Source organism: Lissotriton helveticus, chromosome 1_1 (assembly GCF_964261635.1).
Source record: "Lissotriton helveticus chromosome 1_1, aLisHel1.1, whole genome shotgun sequence".
Lineage (NCBI taxonomy): Eukaryota > Metazoa > Chordata > Amphibia > Caudata > Salamandridae > Lissotriton > Lissotriton helveticus.
In genome coordinates, this window is record NC_136057.1 from 261067140 (window position 1) to 261080051 (window position 12912).

A 12912-nucleotide genomic window follows, 5' to 3' on the forward strand; every position below is an offset into this window, starting at 1 on the left:
CCCACTGTAGGCATTCGATGTTCCTTTCTGCTGGCGCTTTTATGGCAGTGAATCCGCCATAAAAAGGCCAGTGGATAGGGACTATGGGGCCTCTAGCGGGCCCCCCTTAGCCCCTGGCCAACATACACAGGACATGGGTGGAACCTATAATGCCCCCCTACATATCCCTGCACTATGTAGGGGGTGCACCGAGTGGCATCGCAGGCACAGAGTGGTGCCTTCCATGTAGTGCAGGGATATGTGTGGGGAGCCTGTTTTGTCTTGTAGAGGCGGTCGCATCGTAATTTGCCTTGTGGGACCACCGCCTTGTAGGCAAACGTTGCCAAATACAAAACAAGCATTTTAAGGCCCTGAGTTATACACATTGCGTGCTACACAAGAAGACAAAGTCACATCTGAATATTTATCCTACATTGCCACAAAGTGGTTAACTAATGCCCACAGGGAAAGACTGATGGTCCCACTTCAGCCAACAGCGATATCAACCACACTTAGACATGCCCAGCGAGAAGGCATCTAGATCAGATGGCCTTACTGTTGCCTACTATAAAGCATTCCAAGATAAGCTTTTTCCCCACATGGCTAGTCCATTTGAAGCAATGGCTGTAGAAAGTTGTATGCCCCGAACTTTGTGGTATGTACTGCTAATAGCAATACTAACTCCAGGCAAACCCCCGAGCAGTGCTCATCTTACAGACAACTATCCCAGCTGAATACAGACACCATAATATTAGCAAACAGGTAAGCCCCCCAATATAAAAACTGAACAGTTTGGGTTCGTTCCTGGGCGCTCACTAACCAACAACCTCCACACTCCTTCACAATTTCTCAAATAAACCGTGGAGTCCGTGCCGCAGCAGTATTTTTAGACGCTGAAAAAGTGGTTTCTTCAGTTGAATGGCCCTGCATGCTGGTGGTGCTGTGGCGGGTGGGTGTGGGTGATATTTACATTCAACTAATCCTGATCTTATGCTCAAAACTGATTGCTCAGGTGCACATGAACGGGATGCTCTCTGCTCCTATACCGATAACTACAGGTAGGAGGCAAGGATGCCCACTTCTTGCTGCTTCTATATGTCCTAGTTGCAGAACTATTAGCTTGCGCTCTGAGCAAATACCATGCACATCTGCAACAACTGCGTATTGTAGAGACTACACTGATCCTACCCTATATGTCTGTCAGATTTCACACATCCAAACTTGAGATATCTCATAGGGCAGTGCAGGCTAAGCATGTGCACCACCAGATACAGGGTCCACCAGACGTCCCTCACCTATATATGGAGAGAGAGGACGCTGACCCTTTATCACTCCTGTGATACCCTCTAAGCACAGCCCAGTGCAAATATCATACAATTGATTCAATAGGCATCAAAAGATACCTCATTAGGTCAAAGATGGCATTCAGGCTAAATTACTCTACTCACCGAAGTTTCCAATAGAGTGGTGTGCGTGGTTCCCTTCAAGGGCAGAGTAAGGCAGTATTGCAGACATTGCACACACTGAAAATACATACTATGGGAGACTTCTTCGTTGATGATGTTCTTAACACTTGGGAACAGACCCAAGCTTCAATAACGGTTATGACACCAGTCAGTAGATATAATTATCATAGGGCATGTTAATCACTGCGCACACTACTTGAACCTGGTATGTCAGTGCCGCCGGAAATAGCTCCACTGACACACCTACTTCAGATGAAAACCCCTCCACGGGGAATTTTATCACTCCACAAACTTATGAGGCAAACAATTACCCTGTGAAGCACAAAAGGCAAGTAAGCTGAGTGTTGAGTGAAAGGTTTGTGTGACCCCCCCTGACGGGGTCATTTCGCTGAACATCTAATAACATAGATGGGTTTACTCCTCTTGATAGTTTACAAGATTGGGAACTTTCTATGAAGTCAAACGTATAGTACTTGTTAAGATGCTGAATCCAACACTGTGATTAAGTCGTACCATAATTCCCACTTGCTTCTCGCTCCAGATCTCAACTATACGAATATGTACTTTTCCACCAAATCAAAGAGTTTGCTGTATGTTTAAGTTGTAATTGGTGCTATTAAAAAGCATATTGTATGATTGCACACAAAATGATAAATAAAGATTTTTCTTTATTTTTAAAAAAAAGGAAATATGAAGATCCTTCTTTCCCATCCACCATGATGGCCTCTGCACCTGATTGTCTCATTTTAGATGTGGCTTCTAAACTGCAGAGTGGCACACGCATGATTATAATTTATTTTAGGAGTTGAAATAGGTGTGCTGGAGTAAAAGGGATTAGTTAACTTACCTGATTAACGGGGCGTGGCCAAGCAGCATGGCCGACAGGACGTGAGCTCCACCAGCTCCGTCCCGAAGACCGTTAATATCCTGTCATTTCCCCTGCCCGGACCCTCTCGTCCCGGGGAAAGCGTGTCGGAGAGGCGATAAGAGTCCCGCCGAGCCCCTGTAACTGGAGGAACGGACCCGTGGTCGGTGTTCCGCCGCATCCTGCGGCCTGGCTGCTACTGTGGGCGGCGCCGGCGTGCCCTTTCACGCGGCACCGCGGCTTTGGCCTTCTCGCTGGACCGGACGGCGGTGGAAGGGAGCAGCGACCCCAGCCTGTGTGCGTAGCTGCTGCCCGCCGGCTGTCTGCTGTGGGATCCCCGGCCCGGGACCGGACAACTGCGGTGCTGGAGGACTGAGGCTCTACTGTGAGGCGGTGAGGAGGGGAGCGGGACGGGGGTGCCGGCCATCTTCCGTGGCCTCGCTGGGCTGGAGTGCGGAGGGGGCCCCCCATCTTTAACTGCTAGCGCTGCACGTCGGACGACGGAGCGCCTTCATTTGGGAGTGGGGGCTGAGGAACCACTCTGCACTGGCCCCCCTCTTCTGGCGCAGAGGTGCGTGTGGGGGCCCTGGTCTGCTGTAACCCTGCCGGGGTCCGACCATACTAAATTGGCACTCCTGTACCCCCTCCCGCTGGCCGGTATCCTGTGCCCTGAGGCAGATCGGGATCCCTGTCATCTGTGAGACGCCGGGGGAGCTCCCGGAGAGCTGTTGCTGGACCCGGCTGTCCGCCATTTTGGAGTTGGTCTTGGGCGGCATCCTTGGATTGGGGGCGGCCGATAGTGGAGTCCGTCTGTGCCTGCTCTGCCCTGCTCTCTGGTGGGGGTGGCCCCGTGCTGCTGCGCTCTGGTAGCACCTGACTTGTGACCTGCGTTGCCTCCTGTGATCTTGGTCTTGTGGACCCGGGCACTGCTTGCCTGTTTCCCTTCGGCGCTGTGGTGACGCCTACTCTACCCTGCTTGGGCGGCTTCGGGGAAGGCCCCATTGAGGACGTCGCTTTCTGGTGCAGCAGATATGACGGGCCGGACTGGTCGTGGCCCTAAGGCCACCCAACCCAACACGATCACTCAGTACACTACCCCTCGTCTGCCGCCGCAGAGAATTACGCGCCAAACGGGCGCTGGAGATGGCGATGGGGTTGGGGAGTCGCCGGAGCCGTCCAGAGCGGAGCTTCTTAAAGCTATACAGGGTTCACACACTGCCCTAGAACGCCAGATCGAGACGGTGTCCGTGGATGTGAACCTTTTAAGGACTGACCTTCGCAAGGTGGCGGATAAAGTCTCGGACGCGGAGGGCAACATCACTCAACTGCAGGGGGAGGTGGCGTCCCTACAGAAGTCACTCTCTCAGCTTGCCTCTACTACCCGAGCATTGGAGAGACGCGCCGAGGATGCAGAAGGTAGGGCGCGTCGGAGTAACATACGTGTCCTGGGGGTCCCGGAGCGACTGGAGGCAGGGAACCCTGAACGATTCCTGGAGACCTGGATTCGGGAGCATCTCTGTCCGACTGGATTGTCCAGTGTCTTCATTGTGGAGCGGGCCCACAGGGCCCTGGTGCCCCCTCCGCGTCCTGGAGAGGCCCCTAGAGCCCTCATCGCAAAAATCCTCAACTACAAAGACCGAGACTGTATCCTTAAGGCGGCGAGAGAGTCGGGGCCCCACACGATTGAGAACAGCCGAATCTCCGTTTATCCCGACTATACCCAGCAGGTGCAGGAGCAAAGGAAATCCTACTTGGGGGTCAAACAGAAGTTGCGCGACATGCAGCTGCAATATATGCTTTTATACCCCGCTAAACTCAAGGTGCTCTCCCAGGGCCGGGCGCACTTCTTTGAGACGCCAGCAGAGGTATGGGAATGGCTCGAGATCAGAGGAGATGATCTGCCCCCGGGTGAGAGAGGGGGATCGCGAGATGTGTGGGGGACCAGGCCGCAGAGACGACGGCGTGGCAGGAGGAATCGCCGTTCTGGATCCCGTGGTCCTCCTGAGACTCGGCCCACGGTGGGTCCGGACGGGGCCATCCAGATGGAGGCCTCGCCTGAAGGGGCTGAGACAAGTTTCCACGGTGCGGCTGCACCTGATGACATTTTGGTACCGGATACCCTACAGGAGACGTCGGTGGACGTAGACTCTGTGGCCCCGGTGGTCCCGGAAACTGACTTGCAGACCCTGGACTTGGGATGATCCTTGGCCTGCCTGCATTGCCTCTGCTGTGCGACTGCTGTTATTGTATGGTTCCTTATGGCCCGGCAGCTCTTGGACCTCTGCTCGTTCGGAGTGGATGTTGCGAGTGTTTGTTCACTGATCAGGTACCCTGTACTTGGCGAATGGGTTGCATGTGCACCTAGTGATGGGGGTGGTGAGTGTGAGCTGCTCCTCCCGCGTTGCTGACTTGGGGGGGGAGAGGTGTCCGGGTTGTATACCGGATTCGTTGGGTCTTTCGGGGAGCTGGGAGGGGGGTAGGTTGGGTTGTTCTGTTGTGTGTGTGTGTGAGTAGAGAGTGTTGAATGGGGTGGCTGTGCACGTCCTGGCACTGGCGGGGGAAGGGCGGGGTGGCGTTACTGGTTGTTGCTATCCTATTGCTCGTGGGTGGTGGGGTTTCGGGGGTTCCAGTCGAATTTTCGTGTGTTAGGGTTGTTGGGGGGCGGGGTCTGGGGTGTGCTAATGATGGCACTGGCATTTGGCGCATGTTGCTTCTGCTTGGCGGGGCGCTTGCTTTGAGCGATGCATTTTTGAACTTCTTTGTAGCATGGGCCTACTGGCGACAGCCTAGGCTGTGTGTATACTGCTGCCCGGCTGGGCGTGAATGGTGGTCATGGGGTTTAAATTCTTGACGTGGAATGTGCGTGGCCTGGGTACGTGCACTAAGAGACACAGGGTCCTCACCTTCCTAAAACGCCATGGGATTTCAGTTGCTTGTTTACAGGAGACCCACTTGGATGATGATGGTGCGCAGCGACTGGCCAAAAAATGGAGAGGCCAGCTATTCCACTCCTCCTACTCTACGTACGCTAGGGGAGTCCTAATCTGGGTGGCCCCTGGGGTTCCATGCGCTGTCCAATATATTGATGCGGATGTGGAAGGCAGGTACATATTGGCGAAACTCAGATTGGACGATAAGGTCCTTCTGGTCTTTAATACGTACGCGCCGAACGTTGATGACCCGGCATTTTTCTCCCAGATGCAGGACCTAGTGGCTTCTAGCCTGGACGCGCCCCTTCTTTGGTGCGGGGACTTTAACTGTGTGCTACATCATGAACTGGACCGTGATCCACCTCGGGCGGGAACTAAGCCCCGTATGACGGCGTGTCTGCGGGACGTGATGCATAATATAGGGGCGATCGATGTTTGGCGCGCGTGTCACCCCACGCAGAAACTTTACACTTGTTATTCCCCAACCCATGGCACTCATAGTAGGCTGGATAGAGTGTTGGCGGCCAATCTCCCTTCCTCTCTCACGTTGACGGTCACGCACCAGGCCCGATACCTGTCGGATCATGCTCCGGTCACGTGCGTGGCGCAATGGCCTGACCGGATGGAACGTCCCCGCTTGTGGAGACTGCCTCCTGATCTGCTCCAAGATCAGGTGGCCCGGGATCATGTGGCAGCGACCCTCTCCGATTACCTGGAACTTAACTGGGCGGGGAATGACTTGTCTTGCTCCACTAAGTGGGAGGCACTGAAGGCGGTCGTCCGTGGTGCGTGCATGGGCCTGACGTACGGGGTCAGGAAACAACTACTATCGGACTTACAGACTGCGGAGGCTGAGCTCTTGCGCGTCCAGGCCCGCCCTGACCCGGACGTCTCGGGTCAACGTGTGGAGGGCCTGGCCCTTGAGTCGATCCATGATATTCTCACGAGGCTCGATCGCTTTACGCTGGGCCAATATAGACAGAGACTGCATCGAGAGGGGGATAAATCTGGCCGTTTGTTGGCCTGGATACTTCGCCGGGAGTTCACAGCTGAGCGTATAGTAGCCCTGCGGGCGCCCAATGGTGATATGGTCCACTCGGAGGCTGCTGTACTCACAGTTCTGCGGGACCACCTGCGGGCTGTGTATGAGCCCGACCCAACTATATCTGAGGAGGTCTACCACCCCTACCTCGAGGACATTGGATTGCCGACCCTCCCAGAAGCGGCGGCAAAGGACCTTGATGTCAAACTGACGCTCGGTGAAATCTCTGCGGCGATTGCCGCCCTCCCACGAGCCAAAACCCCTGGCGGGGATGGATTCCCTGCAGAGTTTTATCATACATTCGGGCCCATCCTGGCCCCCCTCCTTTTGCAGGTTTACAATGAAGCCTTACGCACGGGTGACCTCCCGCCCACCTTGAATCAGGGTGAAGTTTGTATGATACTGAAGCCGGGGGGTGACAGCACAGACCCCGCTTCGTATCGTCCTATCACTTTGATTAACTCGGACGCGAAAATACTGACCAAGCTGTTGGCTAATCGCCTTGCCCCACATGTGGCTCAGCTCGTCCATCCAGACCAATGTGGCTTTGTCCCTGGTCGTAATACGGCAATGAACCTACGCCGCCTGAACCACGTATTGCACGAAGTCCGGGGGCGAGACACTCCCCATGTGCTGGTCTCCGTTGACCTGGCTAAGGCCTTTGATACAGTGCATTGGGGTTACCTCATGCATGTCCTTCTCAAGATGGGATTTGGACCCGGCTTTCGAGAATGGATACGGATCTTATATAGAACTCCCCGGGCCAAGGTGCGTCTGGGTTCGGCCCGCTCTGATGAGTGGACGTTGGGGAGGGGTACCCGACAGGGCTGCCCATTGTCCCCCCTTCTATTTGCCCTCGCAATTGAGCCCCTGGCCATATCAGCCCGTAAGGAGTTACATGAATGGGGTATTGTGGTGGGAGATACTACTAATGTCATCTCCCTTTACGCCGATGATGCGCTTTTCTACCTGACCTCTCCGGTGGAGGCCCTCCCCACTCTGTTGCGCCTCCTGGACCGCTTTGGTGCGGCCTCGGGCCTGCGCATAAATGTTACTAAGTCCCTGGTGTTCCCACTGACTCCTGATGATCTCGTCCCGATGACGGATTCTCACTGTGCGGGCCTCCGGTGTGAACGTTTGGCGTTCCGGTACCTGGGTATACAGGTGGCCGCTTCTGATGAGGCTCTCTTGACCCATAACATGGACAGGATTCTTGTGGCCCTCCGCAAGTCCGTTGTATTCTGGAACACGCTCCCTCTCTCCCTTATGGGCCGTCTAGCAGTTGCTAAGATGGTGATGCTCCCTAGAGTTCTGTATGTGCTGCAGAATACCCTCTGCCCGTTGCCCCCCCGGGTGTTTCGCACACTAAATTCGCTCCTTACATCTCTTCTCTGGGCGGGTGGTCGCAGCAGAGTTGCGTTGCGCACGGTGACGCAGTGTTGGGATGCGGGAGGCCTTGAGGCCCAGAGATTTGACTTATACTACTATGCTGCACAACTTCTCCCAGCGGCCAGATGGTTTGCTGACACTGAGAACTGGGAGTTGGCCTTGTTGGCGGGAGTGGCTTCGGACAGGGTGCCACAGCAAGCTCTCATGCAGGGCCGGGGCGCCGACGGTGCGCTGCCCTATGTCGTCAGGCATACGGCCCGCATTTGGCAGCGCTTCGTTGAACGCGTTTTGCGCCGTGCGCCATTCCATAGGGATCTCTCCCTTTGGATCCTGGCCCCAATACTCAAGATGGAGGCGAATATGTCTTTCCGAGAGTGGCGCGTGGGCGGTTGCGAGACACTTGCGGATCTCTATCCGGACGACTCGTTTGTGTCATTTGAGAGAGCAGCGGACTCATTTGGACTGCGTGAGGGCCAATACCTGCATTATGGATGTCTCCGGGATGTAGCCAGGACGACGTGGCCCCAATTCCCAGAGGCGCCCGAGCTCACTAATACCCTGGACATCATCTTGTCCTGTGGCAGAGGTAGGAGACTGATTTCCCTTCTTTACTCAGCGATGCGCAGGGACTCGACTCCCCCATTGATGCCTGCTTGGAGGGCTTGGGAGGCGGACCTGGGGATTGAGTTGGATCCGGCCCAGAGGAAGCGGATAGGGATGTTGACTCGTAAGGTCTCTTGTAATGCGCGTTTCAAATTGATACATTTTAACTTTCTCCATCGCACCTATATGACACCTGCCTCCCTCCACCGTATCTCCTCGGACAGGAGCCATACTTGCCCGAGGTGTAATGCTGAACGGGCGGGTTTCCTTCACCTGGCCTGGGAATGCCCCTTAGTACATGACTTTTGGGTCGAGGTGGTGGCGCACATTACCCGGATTACGCACCTTGCGATCCATCTGGAACCGATTCACTGTTTGCTGGCGCTAGTGCCAAAACCCAGGAAGAGGGGTCTGTCCTACAAATTACTGCAACTCCTGTTGGTTCTGGCGAGAAGGCGGGTGGCCATTACTTGGATGGGACAGAGGGCGCCTGAAATCTCCAGTTGGTTACGGGACGCTAGGGAATGGGCCTTAGCGGAGGAGTCACATATGCAGAGCTCACGAAGGGATGGGAAGCTCCAGGATGACTTACTCGCTTGGAGGGCCATGTGTATCGAGGGGATGGAGGAGGTGGACTCTGACGCTACCAGCGCGGAGCTGTTTTCCTCCGCTTCCTCGGAGTCTGATGTTGCTGGGGAGGGTTCTGGGGTGTAGTGTCTTGAGGTGATGTAGCAGTACCCTGAGTCATGCCGATATTCCTTGTTGCGTACACTTGTTTGTCATTGTGATTACCATCGACCACGTTCTATTGTGAGGTTCGCTCTGAAATGGGCCCTTGCCTATATCTCCTTATGTGATTGCATCAATGCCACAAATGCCGTTCATAGGGTTCTTGTTCTTGTTCTGTTTTTGTTTGGACTGGTAGAGCATCATCTACGAAAATTGGCGAAGAAATTGATATTGCCCAGGGGATTCTGGGAGCACAAGAGCAAATCCCTTTTATTGTTTCGCAGGTTTCACGAGTTGCCGCCCTGCCTCCGGGATGTGGGCCGTATCTGGCTGTGTACCTCCTTTTGGATCTGACCTTCCTGGTCCGTATGTGTTAACTGCCTTGTTGCTTGTATGATTTGTGCCTCTTTATTTTACTCGCCGCCAAGAAATAAAGTTTAAAAAAAAAAAAAAAAAAAAAACTTACCTGATTAACAATTTGAGTTCCAAAGAACAGCTCGCTGAACTTTGGCTCCTCGCACGTGACTGTGCAGACGAAGACTCTTCTCTGTTACATGGTCTCTATGACGACTACATTAGAGTTTCAGGTGTGTTGTTACAAAGAAACTTTAGAGAGCAGAACAAGCCTGATATGCATCAGTGGCCTTTGGATGTGTTACATTTTAGTGCAAACCAGTTGTACTCATGGGATTTATCAAAACTATTATCTCACTTTCAACAGGTTGTAGCCGAATATGAATGTTCAGGAAAGCTATTCAAGATCTTAATGACCGAGTACTTTGATTATAAATAAAATAATGTATGCTTCTTGGCACATTAGTTCCAGATTTGAAAGATGACAAAAAGGACAGTGAACGCACATGCCCTTAGTGCTTTCCTTGCCTCAATTCTTAAGGAACCGATTTTCCATTTCAATGATGGTATTACATTTATGAAGTGCATATTATGTTTGAATTATTGTTAAAAAATTCTTCATGGTGAACTATTAGAATGTGTTTGTGTGTACTGAATCAAGCTTCAGCTGCTTAAGCACATCCTACACTATTTTTATTTCTCCTGGCGAGCTTCAAGGGACGGGCAAGGGTGAATGTAATGATGTATGGCATTGAGATCGTTGAAAACAATAAAGAAAATACAATTGTTTTACATACTTCATGATGTGGTGAATGTGGTACTGCAGTGAAGTGATAATTCACCAACTGACGATAGAGGCTCTCCCACCAACTATTAGGCACACTAGTAAGTGTGCAAAGTGTGCGTTCCCTCTGATCCCCCCCCTATCTACCCCTGGGATGAAACTTGATACCTATCTTTTGTAAGGCTCAGGATGTGTCATGGTCATTTGCCTGAGGTAATGTGTCTAGAGCAAGCGAGGGAATGATGAGGCAAGGATAATGGCCAATTGGGTTTCTAGCATACTCACAGGCCTAGGAATAATAGCACCACCACTAGGGATATCACAGAATAGTCATATGATAAATAACATGGTAAGGTTGATTGAGGATTTGTTGGATGACACCCCAGCTTCTCTAGGAAATATCACAGATAAATGACTACAATGAGGATTGTATTTATAAAGAACCAGTTGGATTTAGATTTTTGGTCGCCAAGAAAGGCAGAATACGTCAGGTAGTGGGCCAAAAGTGTTGTGCGTACCTACTGGACAACAGTAGCGATATTAGACAGATAATAAAAAAGATCCATTAGAAAGAAAGAAGGAAATATATAGAAAGGACGCAGGGTGAGTCAGTGCTAGGCTGAATAGGCAGATCTACATTCGGTGTAGTGGGAGGAGTAGCCGCTGACCCTGGATGGATCTGTGGCTGCCTGGTTCAATGCTGGCTCCACCCCCCTGTGGAGTGTCTGAGGACAGAGTCCAACCTAAAAAAAGTGCGTCAGTATCCCCCAGAACCAGTTGGGACTGGTTCCCCAATCCCTGTGCCAGGACAGAACAAAGACAAACCCCGTATAAATATTGGGGCAGGGACCCCATGTCAGTGTGCTGTTTTGGGTGCTTGTTTGTACCTGCTAGGCCCCAGGAGGAACTGCCAGAAGGTGCTGCCCCTCTGCTGGAGGGCCCTGAGAGAAGGCCTTGCCCAACTTTTCCCAGTGTGCCCTTGGACCCGGCATGGGATCTTTGCTAGGTCCTGCTGCTGGGGCCAACTGTGGCGTGAGGAGCACCTCAGCAGGTTTTGGGCCCCAAAGCACTGGTCCGCACCCTTTCCTCAGGGAAACCCGGCGTGGGGATTTACCTGTGCTGCAGGAAAGTGGAGTAGGAGCCAACCCCACATTTGTGTTGTCCCGAGAAGCCCGCACCACAAGCGGCGTCCCGGGATTCAGGCAAGCTGTCTAGTTGTGGACGGGGCCGTGTTCGTGAGCTGCCGACCAATCCAGTTGCCATGAGGCACAGGGTCTGACTGATTTGCATATGGCCATGTCTGAACTGGGTTGGCATAGTGGGCTAAAGAACGGTGATGGATTAAACCCAGATCTGTTGACTGGGTGTGACTGTTTGATTGGTTCAGATGCTCCGTCCATCACCACCCCCTTTTGTTTTTGTACCACTTTGTTCGCCATAAGTTGGCAGGGTATGCTCAGACGTGAGTCCCTTGCTCACTTTGCCACTGGATTCAAGCAAGCCGGGCTGAAGACGGCTGAAATGCCAGAAACCGGTCCTCGGAAGCTTGTTTCCGGTCCAGGCAAGGCATGGCTTGGCAGTTCGGGCTGGACTGTTCCCATGAGGCACAGGGTCAGACTGATTTGCATATGGCCATGTCTGAACTGGGGTGGCAGAGTGGGCTAAAGAACGGTGATGGATTAAACCCAGATCTGTTGACTGGGTGTGAGTGTTTGATTGGTTCAGATGCTCCGTCCATCACCACCCCCTTTTGTACCACTTTGTTCGCCATAAGTTGGCAGGGTATGCTCAGACGTGAGTCCCTTGCTCACTTTGCCACTGGATTTAAGCAAGCCGGGCTGAAGATGGCTGAAATGCCAGAAACGGGTCTTCGGAAGCTTGTTTCCGGTCCAAGGAAGGCATGGCTTGCAGGTTCGGGCTGGACTGTTCCCATGAGGCACAGGGTCAGACTGATTTGCGTATGGCCATGTCTGAACTGGGGTGGCAGAGTGGGCTAAAGAACGGTGATGGATTAAACCCAGATCTGTTGACTGGGTATGAGTGTTTGATTGGTTCAGATGCTCCGTCCATCACCACCCCCTTTTGTACCACTTTGTTTGCCATAAGTTGGCAGGGTATGCTCAGACGTGAGTCCCTTGCTCACTTTGCCACTGGATTCAAGCAAGCCGGGCTGAAGACGACTGAAATGCCAGAAACCGGTCCTCGAAAGCTTGTTTCCGGTCCAGGGAAGGCATGGCTTGGCAGTTCGGGCTGGACTGTTCCCTTGAGGCACAGGGTCAGACTGATTTGCATATGGCAATGTCTGAACTGGGATGGCAAAGTGGGCTAAAGAACGGTGATGGATTAAACCCAGATCTGTTGACTGGGTGCGAGTGTTTGATTGGTTCAGATGCTCCGTCCATCACCACCCCCTTTTGGACCAATCCAGGTGGACGTCGCCGCTGGAGTTCAGGCCCAAGTGAGCAGGGAGGAAGGTGGGGGCCCCCTGTGTGCCGGTGGGAGTCCAGCGTGTTGAAGGAGGAGTCCGAGATTTGCGGGCTCCACCTCCCCCATCTCATGTAGAGAGAGGCGGGTCCCCGGGGATCAACGGCCCCAGTGAGGAAGACCGGGTGAGGTCCCGTGAGGTCCCCTGCACAACAGAAGCCCCAGTAAGTGGGGCTGAAGCTTTGGAGCATTCTAGTGCCGTGGGTGGTACCATAAGAGCCCCAGTGAGGGGGGCTCCTAATGCTCTCAAGGCACGGTTGATGTCAGTGCTTTTGCTTTCACAGCTG

General features: G+C 53.1%; 1 protein-coding gene across 1 annotated transcript in view; it reads right to left on the reverse strand.

Annotated features, from left to right (window-relative positions):
- Nucleotides 1–12912, reverse strand: part of LOC144769217 (galactose-specific lectin nattectin-like) — a 99832-nt gene that overhangs the window by 55512 nt on the left and 31408 nt on the right. The window lies entirely within an intron of this gene.